Source organism: Crocuta crocuta, unplaced genomic scaffold (assembly GCF_008692635.1).
Source record: "Crocuta crocuta isolate KB4526 unplaced genomic scaffold, BGI_CrCroc_1.0 scaffold64, whole genome shotgun sequence".
In the NCBI taxonomy this organism is placed as follows: Eukaryota; Metazoa; Chordata; class Mammalia; order Carnivora; family Hyaenidae; genus Crocuta; species Crocuta crocuta.
In genome coordinates this window covers 3,365,615-3,389,258 of record NW_027530640.1, presented here as the reverse complement: position 1 = coordinate 3,389,258, position 23,644 = coordinate 3,365,615, and positions in this window count along the sequence as shown.

The following is a 23,644-nucleotide window of genomic DNA, read 5'->3' as shown; positions in this document are numbered from 1 at the left end:
CATATTTGGCTCTGTGCTAACAGCTCGGAGTTGGAGCTGCTTTGGATTCTGTGTCTCCTTCTCTCTGCTCCTCTCCCACCCATGCTCTGTCTCTGTCTCTCAAAAATAAATAAATGTTAAAAAAGATAAAAGTATTTTATTCTTATCAAAACTTTAAAAATAGGATTATCCTTTTATTTATTTATTCATTTTTTGGCTGGGATCATCCACAAATAACTTCTCTATTGTTTCACTGCTTAAATATTTGTTTTAAATGTTTATTTATTTATTTTTGAGAGAGAAAGAGAGAGTACATGAGCAGAGAGAGAGGAGGAGAGAGAATCCCAAGCAGGCTCCACACTGTCAGCACAGAGCCTGATGCAGCGCTTGAACCTATGAACCGTGAGATCATGACATGAGCCCAAGTCAGATGCTTAACCAACTAAGCCACCCACGTGTCCCTTTTCTGCTTAACTATTTAAATGTTGGTCTCCAAATAACTTGGTTCATAATATGCTTACCAAGAACCTTGGTTTGTAAGCATCATTCATGCCGGAAATATGCTCGTAATCCAAAGCACTTATATATCAAAGCAAATTTCAAGAACCATTGGCTCAATTGTGATTATGTGACATTCAGTACCATGTACTACTTATAATTACAAGACATCACTCGCTTAACAAGTTAAAATGTACTAGAAATGTTTGCTTGTCTTGTGGAACACTCAGAGAACAAGTTACTCATAATCCAAGGTTTTACTGTATATCTCTAGGACAACTTCATAGTTACTCAAAGTCCTGTTATTTTTAAATGGGTTTAACTCTCTCCCATATATTTTGCATCATAATGTCTGTTTTTTAAAATTTTCTACGGGGTACCTGGGTGGTTCAGTCGGTTAAGCAGCCAACTTGGGCTCAGGTCACGCTCTGGCAGTACATGGGTTCGAGCCCCGCACCGGGCTCTGTGCTGACAGCTCAGAGCCTGCTTCAGATTCTGTGTCTCCCTCTCTCTCTGACCCTCCTCCACTCATGCTCTGTTTCTCTCAGTTTCAATAATAAATAAAACACAAAAATTAATGAATAAAATAAAATTCTTTATTACTATGTTCTGCTCCTGCAACTTAATTAATGCCTGTTAGTTAAAGTCACATCTGATACTACTTCACTGTTTTGCTTTCCTTTGTTCTCTTTCTTTAATATTCTTTGTTGTCATGGTTGTAGAGTCACATTCTCATCTATTACCAATTTATTCTCTTTTCTAAAATTTCCTAGTTTTCTTCCAACTGATTTTAGTATTGTGCATAATTTTGCAATTTTAGCAGTTCTTAATTTTTTTTCAAATTTTTAAATTGGTAGAACTTATAAACACTTACATTTCCTGATAAAGAGCTACTATCTAAATTTTTTAAAATTTATTTTTGAAAGAATCGAAGCAGGCTCCAGGCTCTGAGCTGTTAGCACAGAGCCCAACGCGAGGCTCGAACTCACAAACTGTGAGATAATGACCTGAGCAGAAGTCAGATGCTCAAATGACTGAGCCACCCAGGCACCCCTAAAGCTACTATCTAGTACCTATCAATATCAGCAATAACATATTAAGGGACTGCTTTTTGCTTGATCGCTTGATGTTTGTGCATTTGTCATTAGGGTCACACAAAAACATCACCTAAATGAAGCTGGAGGGAAGGAACTTAACTTTATATGTGTATCACTGATTAATCAATCAAGAAAAATAGCATAAAGGTAGGTCGGTAGTTAAATAGATAGATGACAGATAGATAATAGGATCATGAATGCTGCGCTATTACTTGGTTTACCAGAATCTCCATGAAATCTTTCTTGACAAAATGTTCCAGTTTAGGGGAACCTGGGTTGCTCAGCTGGTTAAGCATCTGACTCTTGATTTTGGCTCAGGTCATAATCTCATGGTTCTTGAGACTGAGCCTGAAGTCCAGCTGTGGCGTGATAGCACAGAGCCTGCTTGAGATTCTCTCTCTCCCTCCCTCTCTCTCTCTCTCTTTCTGCACCAACCCATTTCACAATAAATAAACTTTAAAAAAATCTATATGTTTAATGTCCCAATAAATACCCAATTAATACAGTGTATTAATTGACTGCAGCTCTCTCACTGGTAAATCTAAATGACTGCTCAGCTCCTTTCGAACAAGGCCGAATTGAACTTGACAAGTCCTCTCTCTGGACGGTCCACCATGATTATATAATAATTTACATTTAAAAGATCAACAATTAACACTGTCACTAATAAAGAGGCATTTATTTCTTGCTATCTTAACAGTCCTGTTTGGGTCAATGAAAAGGTGTGGTTTGTGGACCCAAGCAGGTTGAGTTTGTCATTTCTGGATCAGGTTCTCTTGGTCATCCTTTTAATGACTGTGTTTTATGGCAGCTGAAAGAATGGCAGTGAGATGAACAGAGGAAAACTTGAGTAGTGAGTCAGGCAGTTTCAAAATCAACTTACTAAATGGTTAGAAAGTTTGTCATCTGTTCCGAGATTTCATTTTTAACCTTAGAAAAGCATTTAGATGGTTTTCTATTTGGTGTACTGTTTTCTAAGTTTTCACATCAAATAATCGTGCATTCTTTTCCATTTGTTTTTCTAAATGTTATTTCTGGCACCAAGGCACAATTTTAGTAAGTGATCTGCTCTCTAAAACAGGCTGCATTTCTTTTTAATAATCTAAAGTGGTAGCAAATAACAACAAAATAGATTGACTAAAAAAACAAGCCATGATCACAGCAAGAGTATTTCCAAGCTATAAAAAAAAGTATAATTGACACAATTTGCTTCTGAAAATTGAGTTAGGGACTGGTGGGCATCCAGCTATGCAATTTATGGGCATTTATTCTTCAGAGATCATTTAGATTATGTAGCAGATTAAGCAAGGCCCATATGGCTCACATAACAGTCAGTTTTGTCCTAGGTTTGGTCCAAGTGGTCTTCCCTTTTAATTGTATTCTTTATCCTAGGTAATTCCATCTTTGTGCCCATGGCTTCTAACTCCTGTATCCCTGGATAAGGATCAAATTATACTTCAGTCCAGACCTCTTCTCCTGAATGGCAGACCTGAATTTCCATTAACCTACTTAGCACATCCCCTTAGATATCTCAAAATCATTTTGGACTCATCATGCGTAAATTGAAGTCATGATCTTTTTTCCCCCATATCTGGCACTCAGTAAATGAAGCGATTACCCATCAAAATATGCAGGCAGAGAGCTAGAAAATATATATTATGCCTCCAATTCTATCACCCGTAAATATGTAACGCTTAGCAAATCTGTTCATTAGATCAACTAAATATCTTTTCTTTATGTCCCTCTCTCATAGTCCAGTGCCACTAGTCTTGACCAACTGGATATATGGTTATTGCATTCTGCCTCAACACCAAAATCCTTAGTGTAGCCATGCAAAGTCTACATGGACTGGACCCTGAGTACATCTTAATCTTAGCTCATTCTCTTTGCCTCATGTTTCAGCCTCACTGAGCTTCTTTCAGTTCCTACCATATATGAGCTCCCTTGATTTCAGGAGCATTTGTCCATTCTTCCAGGTCAGAAGGCTCCCTCTCTTTGACTGGTTAACTCCCCTTGGTCATTCACCTTTTGTGTCAAACGTCTCTTCCTTGACAATTACCTGACCAGATCCTGTGCCAGATCTCACAGCAGCCTACAACGCCATTCTTAGAACTGACATAGCATAGTTTGAAGCCATGAGGAATAGTATTATCTTGGCTTATTTACCACTGCACCCCTACACTGTACCACTATCTGCTATGTGTAAATTAAAGGGGGTGAATAGTATTTGTTTTATCAATGAATGCATAAACATCGCTAGGACCTGCACTACAACTTAGATTCTGGTTGTATTCCTCTTGGTCTGCTGGCACAGCACCTAGGAAGCCTCAAAGGGAGAGGAAGACCAGCACTCTGACTCTTTTAAGTCGTACTACCTCACACATGAACAAAACATTTAAAATGCAATTTTTATATACATGTCTCTCTTGATCCTTAATGAATTCAAATAATATTTTTTTTTCAAATCTGAGAAATAATATCGGCGATCTGAAAATCTGAGACAGGCTAAAGATTGCCAAGTTAGAAATTGTACAAGTGGCTCTAGAAATCAGACCTCTGACTCTTCCATGCTGTTTTCTAACTGAGCTAACAACCCAGAGATCGTTGGTAGACTCCTTATTCTCACTTGTATGTCAGGTAGGCAGCACAGGCTGTATTAATTAGCATCCCTCTACCTCCCATCTGCCCTTTTCTCTTGACACCTCTGTGTGGCATCACTGCTTGCGAAAACTATCCCTACTCTTAATATCAGCTCATGCTTATAGATACTTTAGATGCATACTTCTTTCCTGTTTTCAATAGTAAAGGGAATTCTCATCCCAACCCTCAACCAATTCAGCCTCATATACTCAGCAGAAATGAAATCTATTACTTGAAGCCAGCCTATTAATTTAGGAATTACTTCAAGTATAGTTTCACCCAAGATAAATGACCAGCTAATGCCACTGGGAGATGTAAGAGACTTTAATATTCTTAGTCAAGGTATAATCAAAGTTTTGAAGAAATTCAGATATAATAGTAATTATATATAATTTATTAAAACCTCATGCATAGCCATATTATACAAATTAATTATATCCTTTTTAGTAATCCTACTACCCAAATATTACATTTTATAGATGAGGAATTTGAGATTCAGAATAGTTAAATGACCAATATTACCAAATTAGAAACCGTTAGACCCAAGACTAAAAGGCCATTTTTTTCCACACCCCAGTACTTGAAGAAATGCCTCATGCCAGTGATTACAGAATGCCAGACAAGTGTCAGGCATCAGCATTCATTTAAAATCTAACAACTGGAATAACAGGCAGTAACAGAAAGTGAAAACGAATAGCAAAAAATAAGGGTATGAGATAAGACCCCAAGTGAAAGAGAATTTGACAATTAAGATTTTTTACTGTTATTTTTATTTCAGTAATGATACTGGTTTGTAGCGGATAATTTATTAATTACAGATAATTTGAAAATAAAAATATCACCATTTTATAATCCAGGGATACCAACATACTGTTCAAAGGTTAGTACACCCTTCCAATTTTCATACATGTACTTCCAGTGATTTTGGTTTATAAAAATGTGATTAAAGTACAGGCAGTGATGTCACATACAGTTGTGTAGAAAGCTCACTGTGCCATAGTACCTTTCCAAGGGACCAAGTGGGAGCTAAAATCCAGTTTGCAGTGCCCTTGACAACATGGGCCCATCATGGCACTGTATCCACACCTCAGGATGCTTGCAGTTTGGTGATTTGCCCAAAGGCACAGCTTGCTCTCCTACTTGAATATGCATAAAACTATTTTGCTCAGAGGGGGTGTCTGTTTTCTTGTTAGCACAAAGGATGCTTACAGGCTTGCAGTGACCCTGACTGTAGTCAGCTTTCTGCATCAAACAAAGAATTTTGAAGCATCCCCTGGTACAGCACCCCTTGATAAGAATCAGTCTTAATATGGTAATATATTGTTAGAGAAGCTTGCCCGTTTCAGTTATTTCCTGGTTTTATATATTTTTTATTAATCTACTTTTTTTGTTTTGTTTTTGGTAGCACTCATACATGATTTAAAAAAAAAGCTTCATTTAGTCTGTGAAAATCAATAAAAATGGAAGAAGGATTCAGTATCAATTTCTATTACACCCTTTTCCTATTTTCTGATATTTTAACATCATTGTTTTTGTCTCGTGGAGCATAACTTAACTCCTCACTGGACCTACAGCGTAGTGTGAGTTCAAACCGGTCCTCCATCTTGAAGAAAAGCCTCAGTACCGGCTTGTCTCTCAGTCACCATCAACTGCTGGCCCTCTGGATTTCATCTAGCATGTTCTGGCATTTGCTACTTGGAACTTGAGCTGGTGTAGAAGATTTGGGGGAAATTGTGGCATCTTCAGTATTTTTCAATTGCTCTTTAATTCTGACCAAACTCGCAACGTCTCAACATTTTTTATTCTTCCTTGGGTAAACATGATTTGGAGCCGTAGAGTGCTTTCGCACGCTCTTTTCCCTGCCAGGCTTTCTGCCAGCAGTTTTGATTTTAAGCAATCCACTGGAGTTCCTCTCCATATTTCTGCCCTTGGTGATGGTGACAGTACAGATGAAGTTTTCCCTTGGGGGGCAGGCCTGGCACAGGACGCCTCTCGATTACAAGGGCCTCAAAGCAGCATGATACCAAGGTTGTATCCTCAGTGGTCCATCTGTCATTGGGACTTTGACTTCCAGATCCTCAGTTTGAGTCCAGCAGACCAATTATCTTTGTCCTTCTATAGTGTCCTGTCTTCCGTGTTGCAAAGGACATTAAACCCAACCTCTTTGCCCGATCGTTCTGTACTAACCAGACACACAAGATGGATTTCAGAACAAGCTGCTGCCCAAGTGCTCTCTGCAGACAGATGACCAAGATAGAAATGGAGTTCAACAAAAGGTGTTCCGGTTCACATGCAGCGACTGCAGGCGCATCAGACTCTCTCCTCAACCCACGCCAAGGCGCAGCACCACAGAGGCTACATCCTGCAGGACACAGACACACCACCCCCAGAAACAGGGTCTTTCTTGCCCATTTGTGCCCGTCACCAAGGGAATACTGGCATAGACTACCTTAGTGGTGTCATCCCAAATCACGCATGCTCAAGAGTTTTAAAACTGGCCCCAGAAAGCTTTATCTCCCTTATTTTTATGGAAATTGGTATTAAAAATCTAGATATTTACCTCTAACTGAATACCTGAAGGGTTCCTTTAACTTCGGGGAAGACAACTATACCATTTTCTAAAATACAATTGGCTTAGCACAAATGCCTTAATCACACTAGTGATATACAACCAATTTCTAGTATAAACTTTTCATTCTTTTTTGCAGAATTTGGTTAGAATCCTAAATTAGTGTTTCAATAGTTTTCTTCGTTGAATTCAGAGAGGGGTTCCTCCTCTTGAACCTGTCAAGTTGGCCTGAAACTCTTATGTTTCTACCACTTCTTCCTGTCCCAAGATGTTCTTGTCAAGAATGGCTATTACATGTGTTACTATTTTCAGATAATCCTCAACTTCTACAGCTGCAATTTATTCAAGATTATGCAATATATACAAAATATTTATTCATTGTGTTTTTACAGACATTGGTTTTCTCCACAAATACTGCCCATTCCCAGTGAGAAGAAATGCCTTTCTCTTGCATTTACTGTCCATTCACTTGCCTATGGTTTTTGCATATCCAAATATATCTACATTTTGTATCTACCAGAAATGTTTGAGAAATGGATGTTTAAACACACACACACACACACACACACACACACACACACTTTTAAGAATATTTATAATTTAACAATTTTATGTTCTTTTACATTTTACATTATTTCAGTTGTAAGGACAAAGATTTTTGTGAAGATGAGGATAGCTATTACCCAAAATTCCATAATGATGTGCAACTTGAAGTTCATAGGTGAGATTATGCTTTCCAGAGAAGATTAATTACTCAACAGCAATAAAAAAAAAAAGATGGCTTAGAGTCTAGTTTCACAGGGCTAACCTAAGGAGTCCACTGTCTTCTGTCTTGCAGCTGTGTCAATTTTCAGAGACTTTGATTTTTTTTTCTTTTTGAAAGAGAGTAAGAGCAGGGAAGGGGCAGAAGGAGAGGGAGAGAATCTTAAGCAGGCCTAATGCCCAGTGCAGAGCCTGACCCCAGGACATGATGTCACAACTGTGAGATCATGAGCTGAGTGAAAATCAGGAGTCAGACACTCAACTGACTGCACCACTCAGGTGTCCCTAAAGAGACTTTAATCTTAATCACAGTACCACTTATTAGCATATGATCTTGGGTATGTTACTTATTAGAGGTTTTCTTATCTATAAAATGGTAAGGATAGTATTATCTACCTCCATTAGCTTGTTGTAAGGACTGGATGAGATTATTCATTTAGAGCGCTAAAGACATTCCTTTTTTTAAAATGTTTTTATTTATTTCTGAGAGAGAGAGAGAGAGGGAGAGAGAGATAGACAGTGTGAGCAGAGGAGGGTCAGAGAGAGAGGGAGATACAGAATCTGAAACAGGCTCCAGGCTCTGAGATGGCTGTCAGCACAGATCCCACGCAGGGCTCGAACCCACAAACCAGGAGATCATGACCTGAGCCTAAGTTGGACACCTAACCAACTAAGCCACCCAGGCACCTCAAAGACATTCCCTTATATGTAATTAGAGTTCAATAAATACTATCAATTACAGTTGAATTAGAACATAAAATGTGTTCTTTCATCTGTTCACATTGATGCTTTTGGCTTTTTCTGATGTGGATTTCAATTTTTTAAACCGCCATTCTTAAAAATTCCCTTGTAAAAGTGCGTACTTTCAAAATCTGAATTGAGAAGGCATGGAAAAAGCGCTGATCCCAGAAGCCATGATGTTTGGATCCAGTAGATGTCTCCATTGATACAGTGATAAAGAGTTAGGGGTTCAGTTGCTATTTTCAGAAAGTTGGGAACATTTTGACAATAGCTCCCATAATGGTCCATAGCTATTGGGTCCTTCCCATTTCTCCTTGTATTGCAGAGACCCTTCAGAAAGATAAAACGATGGGAGGTGTGTTGTGGCCCCAGAGATCAAGGAGAATGGGTCTAACACTTGTGGATTACACTGAAGAGGAAGACGCACATCATGGACAGTTGTGGGATCGCACTGCACTTTTCCCATCAGTTTTTAGCACACTGCTGAAGGAGAGAGCAAATGAAACAGGAACATGCTGACATGTGCATTCAAAGTCAAGAGATAAGAAACTGCATTTGCCACAGGGATAGCGTTAAAAATCAGTAATAGAGGAAACACATTTCATTTTTCAAATCTGTGAGCAGTGAGGGGAGATGAAAATATCTTTAAAATTACTTTGCATGCTCTTTTAAATGTAAATCATCGAAAGGAAGCATACCTAACAGGGGCCCACATGTTGAGATAGAAGACGAAGAACAAAAGGTAGCCTCTTACTCATGAAGCAAGTCAATTTTGCTTTCAAAGTCCTTTGAATGTTCAAGTCATGGGTACTGGTCTTGCCTTTTTTCACTAGTATGGACCATATGGTGGGTTGAGAATGGATTACACACCAAAGGCTACCTCACGGGGGACACCCTGGTTTCCAAGAAGGCATGGATTCTACCTTCTGAAATGATTCTCAGGGAAAAAGGAGAAGATTCCTGTGCTTGAAAGAAAACAGATGATGTAATGCAGACAGAGGTATTCTGAAGAAAAGAAGATGGAGGCAAGGAAGAGAAAATGCATTTCAGCCTTGCCAGAGTTATTAATATCTGCAAGTAGGGAGCTCCAGCTTACATTATTTTCTTTAGCATATACATAGCCACCTAGGATGAGGAATAAGAGCAAGTGTTTGCCCAGTGATGAAATGAAAAACATCCCTTTTAATGAAACCTTTTAAGTCTGCTTTAAAGCTCAATATTTCAGAGGCAGTACTATAGTCAGGAAGGAATTCAGATGTTGTTAATATGCATAAATATACATTGAAGACATTCATCAAAATTCCACTGAGAAACATAAGCTTCTAAAATCAGTATCGCCGATATGGTCTCTCATAATTTATTCTCAAACATCTATGTGCATGCTTCAGCAAATTCTTCCAAACTGGGAAATAAAGCACTTTTGTAAAAGTGAAAATGTTTTGTAAAGATATATTTCTCACTTTTAATGACCTCTTTTAAAGCAATTATGTGATGTAGTATTTTTCTTATTGGCATGCAAAAAGAGCAAGGCTTATATGTAAAAATGATCTTATTATGCCCTGTCATTAAGAAAAGGTTTTAACATGCACATGGAATGATCCTTATAAGTGCTTCCCATTATCTTTTGAACCAAAACGTTACCTGTGAAATTTTCAGCCTCAATGATAAAACATTCAGGAAAAACTAAGTAGGTCACTATTTTCTTTTTTAAAGGTTTTTCTCCAGTATTTCATTAGAAACATGTATGTCTGCGTCTGACTGCTATGCATATATTAGAAGCACTTCTCAAAAATACACATCACTGCAAAGGTGATCTTCTAATTTTCATAAATTTTAGATACAAAATGTTAGTAACTAGGTTTTAAAATTGAGGCTCTTGAATAGTCTTTAAAAAGAACTATGACCCATTTAAGAAGGGAGGCTTCTTGGATCAAATATTAAACTATAAAATGGTAGGAGACCTGAAAACAATAGTAAAGCTGTGCTGGTAATAGTCCAAAAAAACATGTAGTCAAATGCTGTTTGAAAAGCAAAGTGCTCTATTGAACATGTAGAATTAATTCCTTCATGGTGACAAAAAGTTATCACAGACTCAGGCACCATATAGGGAACAATACAGACCCCATATTTGATAATGTGAATGAATTAGAAATTTGAATAAAGAAAGGAACAAAGTTAATAATGAAATGGGTAAACTGAGTATCAATGCCTAAGGCAGAGAAGAATCACCAGGTGTTTTCGTACGTGGTCAAGTTAGTTGCCTTGGAGCTAACTACGAATCTCTTCAAGAACAATATGAAAAAATTACAGGGTATTGTTCCATTCAAGTTTAAAGAACTACAAGTGTTTTTGATTTGCATTTCCTTAATGAGTAATGATGAGCATCTTTCCCTGAGCTCATTAGTCATTTGCACATCTTATCTGGAGACCTGTTTATTTAAATCATTTGCCCTTTTTATTGTATTATTTGCCTTTTTATTGTTGAATTGTAAGTTTGTTACATTTTCAGAAGAATAACAGAAGTTGTGAGGATATGAAGAAATTGGAATCTTCATACCTTGCAAATGAGAGAGAAAAATGGTGCTCCCTCTGTGTAATGTATTTTGGTAGTTCCTCAAAAAGTTAAACAGAGTTGTATGACCGAGCAGTTCCTCTTAGGTACACGTCCAAGAGGACTGAAAACACAATGTCACACAAGAATTTGTACACTTATCATGTTTATATAAACACTTATTCATAGCAGCATTATTCACAAAGCCAAAAAAGTGGAAATAACCCAAATGTCCTTTAACGGATTAATGGGTAAACAAAATAGGTTATGTTCACATAGTGGAGGATTATTATTATTATTTAAAGAAGAATAAAGTAGTGATAAACCTTGAAAACATTATGCTAAGTGAAATTAGCCAGACACAAAAGGTCACGTATGATATGATTTCATTTATAAGAAATTACAAAATAGGCAAATACAATAGAGAAAGCAGATGAGAGGTTGTGAGCAAATGGGGGAATGTGGGAGTGGCTGCTAACTGGTACCAAGCATTCTGGGATGCCTGGACAGCTCAGTCAGTTTAGCATCTGACTTTGGCTCAGGTCACGATCACATGGTTTGTGGGTTTGAACCCTATGTCAGCCTCCATGCTGACAACTAAGAGCCTGAAGCCTGCTTCCGATTCTCTGTCTCCCTTTCTCTTGACCCCTCCCCGGCTTGGGCTGTCTCTTTTTCAGAAATATACAAACATTTTAAAAAATTAAAAAAGCAAACCAAACAGGTAGGAGATATTCTGCAGGAAGGTGATAGCTATGTTCTGGAATTTGTTGATAATTGCACAATGTTGTGAATATAGTAAAAACCACTGAGTTGTACACTTTAAAATGGTATCTTTAATATGAATAATATCTCAACAACAAAAAAAAAACAAACTAGAATTTAATAAGCCGAGATTGGTACCTAGTTGGCATCTAATTGTTGAGAGGTTCATTTCTAGATTCAGTAGGACAATTCTGCAACTCAGAGTAAACTTAGCATACCTCGTAGAGGCTGCAGGACCCGGAGCACAGCCTGTGGACTGGTTTAAATTCAAGAGATTCTTGTTTGAGCCAGTGACTGAATGAAGAAATGAGTTCTAAAGGAAGGATTTCATTTCTGACACTATTAATTCAGAACTGAGGTACCATTCTGCCAGACCAAGGAGAAAAAAAAAAGAAAAGAAAGGAAAAAGAAAACCACCTTTTCTGCAGCTAGTCGTTGTTTCTCTTTCAGAGAAGGAACTCCATGGAAAGATTATTCTTTGTTTTTTGTTTTTGTTTTTTTTTTTTAATAGTTTATTGTCAAATTAGTTTCCACATAACACTCAGTGCTCATCCCCACAAGTGTCCTCCTACATGCCCATCCCCCCTCCCCCCACATCCATCAGTCCTCAGTTTTTGTCAGCATTCAAGAGTCTCTCATGGTTTGCTTCTCTCCCTTTCCCCCACCATTTCTGCCCTTCTTCTCCCCCTTGTTCCTCCGTCAAGTTCCTCCTAATCCTCCTATACGTGCAAACATATGGTATTTGTCCTTCTCTGCCTGACTTATTTCGCTCAGCATAACACCCTCAAGGTCCATCCATGTTGCTACACATGGCCAGATTTCATTGTTTCTCATTGCCATGTGGTATTCCATGGTATAGATAAACCACATCTTCTTGATCCATTCATCTGTTGATGGACACTTAGGCTTGGAAAGATTATTCTTATTACTCAGTTTATTTTTTATTTTTATTATTTGTAAATATTTATTTATTTTGAGAGACAGAGAGAGAATACTCAAGTAGGGTAGAGAGAGAGCACAAGTGGGGCAGAGAGAGAGAATCCCGAGAATCTCTGTGCTGTCAATGCAGAGCCCAATACCAGGCTTGATCTCAAGAACCATGAGATCATGACCAGAGCCTACATCAAGAGCTGGATACTTAACCAACTGAGCCACCCAGGTGTCTCACTCTGTTTTTCTTTAAAGGTAAATTCTGTTTTGGAACTTTGTTTTGATTCAAAGGTCCAATTCTGTGTTAAAAATTTTTATTTTATATAAAATTCTGTTGCCAAGATTTTCTGGCAACTGTTATTAGTTAGTTAGTTAGTTAGTTATCTATTTATTTTTGTTAGGCCAGCATTATCCTAACTGAGCTCTGAAGAATGCACACCAGTTACTTGAAAACTTTGCATATTTGAGAGCAGGAACAATCCTGTGATCAGGTACATTTGGGACACTGCATACTCTAATACATCCTTAGAGAATCAACAAAACACTTATCATTTGAAGACTTTGAGAAGTCTTGTAAAACCCCAAAACAATAAAAGACAAAAACAGCCTTTTCAAATTTGTTTAAGCCAGCATCCCAAGTTTATTTGCCATATTACCATTTTCAAGGACTATTACTAAAATCTTATCAATATTCCTTTGAATACAGTTTGATAAACAACTTGGTCAGAACCTGGTTTTGTTCTACTTCTAATTCAGATATAAACCTGTCATTTTGCTTGGACATTTTTAAAATGCATGCTGTTATAGTTATTATTATTTTTTTTGAAACTCCAGGACTATATTTGGTGCCACTCAGATTCACAATTGGAGGTTTATTAACTCTTTAAGAAAACTGTATAATCTACTGGTCCCTGGGCAGAAGTGTGGTCTATGTGTACAAAAACCAGTATTATATTGAAAGTAAGTGTGCCAGATCCGTGAGGTGGGTTATTTAAATGACTGAGGTTTCATTTAAGAATATATTCAGTAAAAGGCGCCTGGGTGGCTCTGTCAGTTAAGCATCTGACTTCTGATCTCAGCGCAGGTCATAATCTCAAAGTCGTGAGATGCAGCCCTGTACTGGGCTCTATGCTGACAGTGTGGAGCCTGTTTGGGATTCTCTCTCCCTCGCTCATTGCCCTTCCCTGCTCACTCGTGCTCTCTCTCAAAATAAATAAATAAACTTTAAAAAATATATATTCAGTAAAGGTAAACTGCTTTTTCAGTTCACCTTACAATATTACAAATGACTGTTTAATTCTATTACTTTAGAAAAAGTGCCCAATGTGAGAATTTAATCCTCATATAGCTCATTACATTTCTGGGGTTTTTTTCCTCACATGTATACACTTCAGAGGATTTTTAAATTAATGGGTATGCCCTATTAATGACACTGAAAATCTAATTTAATGAGAAATGGTATTCATTAATTTTCTAGAAAGTATTTTGATCCTAACTTGAACAGAGAATTTTTTAGGACAAAGCTTCCTGGCTCAGGTTAGTAAAGTTTGTTCCTCACTGTCAACACTGAAAACATACCAAGTGTGGATAACAGACTATCAAGTTCCAACTTGCAATTAACCTAAAAATATAATCTAATTTTTAGGCCTTGCAAAATACTACTAAGATTTCTACCCTAACACTATTTTTTCCCCACAAATATGCCTGACTACTCAAATTCAGCCATTAACATTATACTTTCAGCAAACAAAGTTTCATAGATGGTACACCCTCCCTCAAGGACCTGATGGCCTAGTGGAAAGAAACAGACCAGTGAAGCCTTAATGATGGAACAGTATGTTCGATGCTGTCACAGACTCTGCACATCTAAAGCAGAAGAATTTTAGAAAGGCTTCCTGGAACGAGTGACACGTGAACAGAGGTTTCAAGAATGAGCAGGACTTAAAAAAAAGTTTGGCCCTTGAATGGCCTGAGTCTTATGTTTTGCTTTGATGTATTTTCCCTAGAAGTTTAGCCTACTCTATTTCTTTAGTTGTCCTGACCATTCTGAAAGAACGGTCAACATTTGCCTTTTACGTTAAACCAGATACTCCCTGTTTCTTAAACTATGCACTTCGAATAACAGGGATGTGTGTAGCTCATGGAATTCTCGAGGACATGAGAATCTGAAACAAATTATCCTACCTGGAAAGGACTGCATGGACATGAAATTATAGGAAAGTGGTCCATGGAAACCAGGGGAAAACAATTAATTTTCATGTACGGTCATTTGATGTGAAATGAGGCTAAGTCTTTGTTAGACCTAGCAGCTATTACAATGAGCCACTGGAGCATGAAGAGCACAAACTCACTGCTTCTAACTGTACTAGACAAAAAAGAAAATAACCAACTCATAGTTTGATGTTCTCAGTATAAGGCACAGTCAGAGGTTGAGAGCACTGATTTTCCTGAAAGAATCTTTTATCACTGGCTACAAAGGCTGGGGTAGCTGAACATCAGAAACAGATTAGTATCATGGAATGTTAAAATACAGTGTAGAAAAATGATACTGAATGAAGAGGAGGGAATTGGGGATGATTATAATGAACATGAGATCTCAGGCCTTTGAACTCCCTGGTGGCACTTGCGCATACAGCTATGCTGGAATTTGGCAGCTCATCCCTCCCGTTGAGAATAGTTAGCCCAACACAAAACTGCTCTGAAATACAAAACTGTCTGTTTGAAGGGATTAGAGAGTTCCAAGGCAATCGGAACAAGAGAAACAAGATCACAAAGTGACCTAAATTCTGCTTTTCCTATCAAGGTATTTGACAATTCCCATGGGGGTACTGTGGAGGCGGGCAGGGAAGCTAGGGGGAGCATCAGAGATAAGAAGGAGAGGTGCCTGCAGAGTTGTAGGCACCGGTACAGGTCCAGAGAGGCAACCACTAGATATCTAGTGAGGGCCACGATGCAGAAGAGAAGCGAGGCACAGAGATGAGAGCCCTATGCAGCAAGGTGTCTTTCCTCGAAGCATCTGCACAGACACAGAGATGAAGAAAACACATTGGAAAGCCTCTGCAAAGGAAAATATAATTTTGGGGAGTCTCGCAGTGTTCAGAACACAAAGATTAAGGTAAATTCCCACCTAAGAGGCACTACAGAGTTTTCTCTTGATAACACACCAAATCTCAACCTCAGTAGGCACCAACAACTTTACAACACTGAGATAATTAGAATCAATCACCCACCCAACACATACTCCTATCGAAAAAATAACATGGATCTGAACATGAAAAGAACCTCTGCAAAATAAACAAGAAAAACAGCAATGCAAAAAAATATTCAATTAGGCATTTCAAATAAGACTAGCATAGGGGGTTACATATTGAAAAGACGCATAGCTTTATTAGACGTCATGGAAATCCAAATTCAAATCACAAGAAGATGCCCTGCCCTCACTAGGATGGCTAACATGGAGAAGGTAGGCAACGCTAAATATTGGCAAGAATAGGATCCAACAGGAACTTTCACAATTTCCATGGAGATTTGCAGGTTGATACAACAAACATCCTCTGTGACCAAGTGATTCCATTTTTCAGTATATATCCAAGACTAAGCTGCATATATATTAACCAAAACACGCATGCAGACAGTACTCAAAAAGCATTATTAGTGATAATTTGGAAATAATCCAAAAGTCTTCAAATCATAGGTGGGCTAAATAAATTGTGGCATATTTGTAAAATAAAATACTGTGCAGTATTGCTTCTTCTCTGGGAGTGATCTGGACCATGTCTGGAAAACATTTCTGAGTGTCATAGCTAGTGGAAGGACTAATGGCATTTAAAATTGTTTTTAATTAATCAATCTTGTTTGTATTTAAATTCTAGTTAGTTAACATATAGTATAATACTCTTGTCAGGAAGTAGAATTTAGTGAGTCACCATTTGCATTTAACACCCAGTAGCGCTAACGGGGATTTAGTGGGGAGAATCCAGGGACGCTACCAAGCATCTTACAGGACACAGCGTGGTCCCCATGACAAAAATTATCTGCTCCAAAAGATCCGTGAGGCTCAAGATGGGAACCCCTATATGTTAGTTTCTCATAAAATCACAAATCACCATAAACTCTTACAAACTACCACAAACTGAGGGGCTTAAAACAACACAAGTGTATTCTCTTACAGTTTTGTAGGCCAGACGTCCAATGCGGGCTGCTCTGGGCCACAATCAGGGGTGCTGACGGGGCTGTATTCTTTTCCGGAGGTTCTAAGGACTAACCTGTTTACTCATCTTTTGCAGCTCCTAAAAGACAGTTTTCCTTACTGTGCTTTATACTTTTTTTTTTTTTTTATGTTTTGGCTCCTAGACCACTTCCTTCTTCTTTAAAGCAAACAAACTTAGGCAAACCCTTCTCACAAAGCTGTGACCTAGCGCTCTGCCTCTTCCGCTTTTCAGGGCCCTGGTGATTACATTGTGCCCACCTGGGTGATGAGAATAATTCCCCCTACGTTAAGGCCAGGTGATTAGCAACCTAATTCTGTGTGCAAATCAATAGTCCTTTGTATTGTGCTGTCAAGCATTCACAGGTTCTAGATACCAGGATGTTGAAATCTTTGGGAGACAACACGTTGCCCACCTCACCCCACTAGAAAGGAATGAAGGGACTGCACCACGCAGAGAAGCATGCATGGGTCTCACAAACCTGATGGTGAATGGTTGACACACAAGAGTATTTAAATTATGGTTCTGTTTGTATACAGTTCAAAAATAGGCCAAACTAAGCGTATTTCTAGTTTGATGGGGACTGAATCATGATTTTCTAATCTCGATGGTAGCGTCCTGAGAATAACACAGGTGGTAGAACCAACATTTTAGTAAAAGCTTTCTAGTTATCAAAAAGCTTCCTGATTCAACATTTGACTGGTCAGAACTGGGATAGCAGCTTTCTACTTTGGGTGGGGCTTTTCTGGAAGTTTACTCTCCACTCCATTTCTTCAGCCCTCCCAAACATCCTTGGAAGTGATTTAATCCTCTAAAATAAATCCCTTTCTGCTTAAAGTAGTTTGAATGGATTAGATACCTGTAACTGAAAATTCACCATTATGAGCCATTAACAATAGCTGAATAAAAACTCTTTGTCGGTCGGCTTGAGGTATGAAGAACTGCGCTAATACTTTATAAATATTATCCTATTTAATCCTAATAACTATTAGGTATTGTTATCATCTATCTGAAGCGATGCAATTAAGAATCAAAGAGGGGAAGCTACTTATCCACAGCGAATAATGGTGGTGTTAAGAGGCAAATTCGAAGCTCTGCAGGTCAGGCAACTCTTGTACTTGGCTGCTCAGTTTCATTAGCCTTTTAGAGTAGAAACATAAGTTCTTCCAATAAAGAGTCAAAGAGCTCAAAGAAGCATGTAGACCTTGATTCCCACCTCCCCCCATTCATGAGCAACAATGGTCTATCAGTCATAACACTTGATGTAAACAATAGATTCTGTTCTGACTACTTTAATCAGAAAAGTGATGTTGAAGAATAGCAGATGGTGAATAAATTCACTGGGATACTTTAGGGGCATAAAGAGACTCAAAACTAAGCTTTCGGTGGTAATACCGCAAAACATGACATGGATCTGAACTATTGAGGAAACTGTGCCCAGTGCCTCTGCTGGGTGCCAAATACCAGACGTTCAGCATGACTGGCACGGCCGCCAGTACTAATTGTGCTTGGGCACCAGCAAGCCCAGCACTGCCACCTGTGGGAAGCCAGTGCTGTCCCTGCTGCCACCTCCTGCCTCCACTTGTTCCCAATGCTCATTTCTGAGTAGAAGGCTCAGCAGGTGTGTCTGACTGTGGTGCTCCGGTCACCTGCCTTCACACTCTCTGCAAAGGAAGCTGACAGTCTGCTTCTGATTTTCACAGTGCAAATACTGTAGACATTTCCCCCCAAAACAGAAAGGCCCTACAATGATGGTGGGGAATGAGGAATGTGACAGGTGTCTATTACAAACAGGGTTTAAGTTGAGTCCCTACTGTATTTTGTATCGACATACTGAAAGAGTTAAGAGTTTACTAGTCCTGTTTTGCATAGGTAATTAGAGCTGAATACCATTTACTGATACATTTTGAGAACCTTTCATTGGCTCTGCTCTATTGAAATCAAGCTGCTAGTTTAAAAGAAAAATGTTTCTTTAATGAAAAATTAAGGCAGATAGTATTCACTTCACCAATTAGCCATCTTACAAATGAATAAAACAAACGACCATTAGCATGCTGCTGATTTCTCAGTTGTGCATAATCTTGTTATAGTTTTGAGCCTATAGAGGCTCCTGTGTGTCTTGTGTTTGTAATGGAATTTTTTTTATACACAGATGTTAGAGTACTGTCATGAAAATAATAGAAGAATTATGAATTGGACATATAAATTTTAATCACCAGCCCTTTTAATTAGGCTCATTTTATTTTTCTTCTGAACATATGATTTTCCATGATGATTTCACTTCACTAATTCTACAGAGAGCTTGAAAGATCACTGTTGATAACTACAGTGCATATTTAGGATTTCAAAATTCTACTTTCTAGATAATATATAAACAGATGAACTGAGCACATCTTTACATCAGTCAAAAATCAATCCTTTCTCAGAGCTCCCACAGTGCGTGACTCTCCCCTGCATTCCCAATTTCATTGGCTTGAAATAAACGTGGTTAATACACATCCCCTCATCATGGAGGAAGTAGGAATACACATTTTTCTGTGGGTTAAAAATTATTTACATTTATGTACATTTTTAAGGAATTTTTTATATGTGAGTCTCTTGCCTAAATGATATCAATTAGCGGCCTTTGCCTTATTAACATAAGTATTTTAAGGCTTTTAAAAAAGGGATGGTAGCTAGCTCTTTATTTCCTTTATTAAGAATGGTCAGCTGGGGGGCGCCTGGGTGGCTTAGCTGGTTGAGCGTCCGACTTTCGCTTAGGTCATGATCTCGCGGTTCTTGGGTTCGAGCCCCACGTCGGGCTCTGTGCTGACTGCCAGCTCACAGCCTGGAGCCTGTTTCAGTCTGTGACTCCCTCTCTCTCTGACCCTCCCCTGCTCGCGCTGTCTCTCTCTCTCTCTCGTAGAAATAAATAAAACATTAAAAAAAAAAAAAGAATGGTAAGCTGGGCACCCTGATGGTTCAGTCAGTTAAGCATCCAACTCTGGATTTCCACTCAGGTTGTGATCTCATGGTTTGTGGGTTCAAGCCCCACATCTAGCTGTGTGCTATGTCAGCGCAGAACCTCCTTGGAATTCTCTCCCTCTCTCTCTGCCCCTAACCCACTCATCTTCTCTCTCTCTTTCTCTCAAAATAAATAAATAACGTCAAAAAATAAAAAAGAATGGTAAGCCTGCTTTATATTAAAAAATAGTAAAAGAGGTAATTAATTAATTAAAACAAATAAGTATGATATTTCTTGGATTTGTCAGGTAGCAGATGCTAAAAATATAGCAATGGGTGGGGTGCCTGTGTGGCTCAGTCATTTGAGTGTCCAACCTGGGCTCAGGTCATGATCTTGCAGTTTGTGAGTTTGGGCCCCAAATTGAGCTCTGTGCTGACAGTTCAGAGCCTGGAGCCTGCTTCATATTCTGTGTCTCGCTCTCTGTCTCTCTCCCTCTTCTCTGATCATGCTCTCTCTCTCTCAAAAGTAAAAACATTAAAAATATTAAAAGTATAGAGATGGTATGAAATGGACCACTCGACTCGAGGTACTAGAAATTATACAAGGAAGACAGACAAAGGGAAATAACTAGATAAATAGACCATTAAGCTCCTTTGTTGGGTAGATTAATGTTCTCTGTCAAAATCCTGACCCTTCTTATGTTCCCTCCTCCCTCATTATCCTATCACTTCTCTCCTTCCCTTTTCTCCTTCTCTTTTTTAAAATGTTTTTTATTTTTTGAGAGAGAGAGCACAAGTAGGGGAGGGGCAGAGAGAGGGGGGCAGAGGACCTGAAGTGGGTTCCACACTGACAGCAGTGAGATCATGACTTTAGCCAAAGTTGGATGCTCAATGGAATGAGCCACCCTGGTGCCCCTCTCTTTCTCTTTTAACTAAATTTTTTTCAGAGTTGCTCTGGTAACTTTTCCATCTTCTACTCATCTAAAACCATTTATATGTGAATTCTGCCAACCTCTTCCCCCAGAAGGTCACTGAAACTTCTCTTACCAAGTCCACCATGGTCCTCTCTTGCATGGTCTGGTGACAGAATTTGCTAGATGTCCTGCCGAGTGCTCTGTTCTCATGGAAACACTTGCTCCTTCCTTTCTGTGACACTTCACTGTCTTTGATTCCTTCCTGTGTTTAGACATTTCATTTGGGCCCTTTTTTTGCAAACTCTTCTATTCGTTCTATCTTTTCAGGTTGCTGTTTCCTGGGAATTGGTTGTAATTCTCCTCTTACTGTGTATGTATTCCCTGGGACATGTCAACCCTACCTACTGCTTAAATTATTATTCACACATTAAAGACTCAAAGCTCCAACACATCATTCATCATCCATTTCCTGAAACCCACACTCACTACTCAATTGCTATAGAACATGATATTCGGAATTAGAGCACCTGGCGTAGCACTTTCCCAAAATGTTCGTAAGTGAGCTCATGTTTTAGAACAGTGATTTTAAAACATTTTGCTTTCGGTCTTAACAACTATTGAGCCCTGCAGAGCTTTTCCATTTGTGCATTACATCTATACAATTTTGTCACATAGCCTTTGAAAACTTTAAAAATTTATTTATTTGTTTGGGGCACTTGGTTGATTCAGTAGGGCAAGTCTCTGATTTTGGTTCAGGTCATGATCTCATGGTTTGTGNTCCCTCCCCTGCTTGTGCTCTCTCTATCAAAAGCAAATAAATAAACATTTAAAAAAAATAAAATGCATTTATTTATTAAAAAATAAACCCACTACACATAACCTATATAACATCTTTATGAAAAATAACTATATGTGGAAAGCAAAAAGCTTAGTGAGTGAAGCAGCATTGTTTTTAATTTTTTGCAACTCTCTATAATATATGGTCAAACACAAAATAGGTTTATTCTCATATCGGCTTCTATATTTATTCTGGAAAATTCAGTGGTGCATTACCGAGAGTAAATGAGAATTTTAAAAAGCAAATGACATATAAGCATTAATATAAAATTGACTTTTACTTCGCTGACCCCCTGAAATAGTTCGAGGGACTTTCAGGGATGTCCAGATGACATGTGACAACCACGGGGTGTGGTTCCCTGGTTATTACTAGAACCCAGTGAAGGAATGGCTGAGTTGATCTACATTAAGGATCTCAGCTAGATAGTTGTAACAGAGGATCAAAATAAATACATAGTGCTGGTAAAACTGGGGTTGAAAAGAGTGAGCATGGGCCTAAATCAGGTAAGGAAGGATAAAAGTCAGAGAGAAACTGACTGGCCAAACCAGATTTGTGGATAAAGTATACATATGAAAGGGTCCTGAGGGCCCAAGTAAGATGGAAGACCCATGACTTAATGATGTCCGTGAAGGTATTGCTGACATGGGGGGAAAATGAAACAGCCAGGATAATAACCAAGACATAAAGGCCTGCAGTGATTTGAGTTAAGGGACCAAGATGTCAAGAGAAAGAAGAGTCAAGAGCATAGAATGAAGATAAAAGCACAGGAACCCAGATAGGGGCAAGGAAGCTACTTTTCAGAAAAGGGGGGTAGACATCCCAATATTCAACTTTGACCATATTCAGCAGGGGACCAGCATCTTAAATATGATGTATCACATAAAACACCAAGATGGAAGCATCTCCATCCACCAAGATGGAGTTGGGTACCGCAATGCAAAGAGCCTTCAACCAGGAAGATGGTGCAATTTTCTTGAGTAATCGAATGTATATAGAAATCCTGGATGACTCCAGTTCAGGATTCTGTGTGGTCTTTTTTCCTGATGCGTCTAGCTAGATGACCCCAAAAGAAAGGTTTGCAGTTGTCCCAGCTGGTCTAAACTGCCCCAAAAGCAGAACCACCAGCAACAGCCAGTCAGATTATGCATGTACACAATGGGCCAGGCCATCGGGCCAGGGGCAGCTGAAGTTCTGTCCTTGTTCTGCTTGCCACGTTATAGACCTGACTGGCTGTTGTTGCTCAGACAGTGGCTTTTTTAATCCCAGCCCAGAACAAGGACGTTTTTCTAATTTGCAGCAATGTGTCACAGGGGCAAGCTGTGGCCCTACATGAGAGAAATATTTTCAAAACTGAACAGCATGATGGGGTTCCAATGGCCAAACACCATCTTTTCTCCCAGTAAGGAAAAAAAATGCCCTGAAACAAAGTTACCCCTGCAGGAAAATCTAATTCTTAAAAAACACAGGAGGAGGTGGTGGTAAAAGCAAAGCATTAGCTAGAATCTTTGACTGTTATCTTGTAATTTGTCATTCATACCTGGCTACACACAATTAAGAGATCACCTAATTAGAACATTAGCAGGACTGGCACCTTTCAGGGACTTTGAAGCGATGGTTGAGCGCTAAGACAGCCAGGAAATCTTGATGACCAGCCTCCTTCATCATCGTCTAATGTTTCTATTTATAAATCCCTTGAGCTCATCCAGGATAAGCAAAAGCCCAGTTTCAGAGGGGCACCTGGGTGGCTGAGTCGGTTAAGCGTCCAACTTTCGCTTAGGTCATGATCTTGCGGTTCGTGGGTTCGAGCCCCGCGTCGGGCTCTGTGCTGACTGCCAGCTCAGAGCTTGGAGCCTGTTCAGTCTGTGACTCCCTCTCTCTCTGACCCTCCCCTGCTCACGCTGTCTCTTTCTCTCTCCTAGAAATAAATAAAACATTAAAAAAAAAATTTAAAAATAAAAAGCCCAGTTTCAGAAACAAGAGTGTGTAGAATCTGTGTGCTGGAAATAATTTACACATAGCTACGACTGTGGCAGATGAGGGACATGGTCATATTGAGAATACTTACCATCATTTGAGTACTCTGATATCTTTCCCAGAATTATCACACAAATCAATAAGAATTCTTAAGCATTTTGCATGTGTAGGGGACATTCTCTGTCCCTCCCCTACTCATGTGCACATGCTGTCTCTCTCCCTCTCTCAAAATAAATAT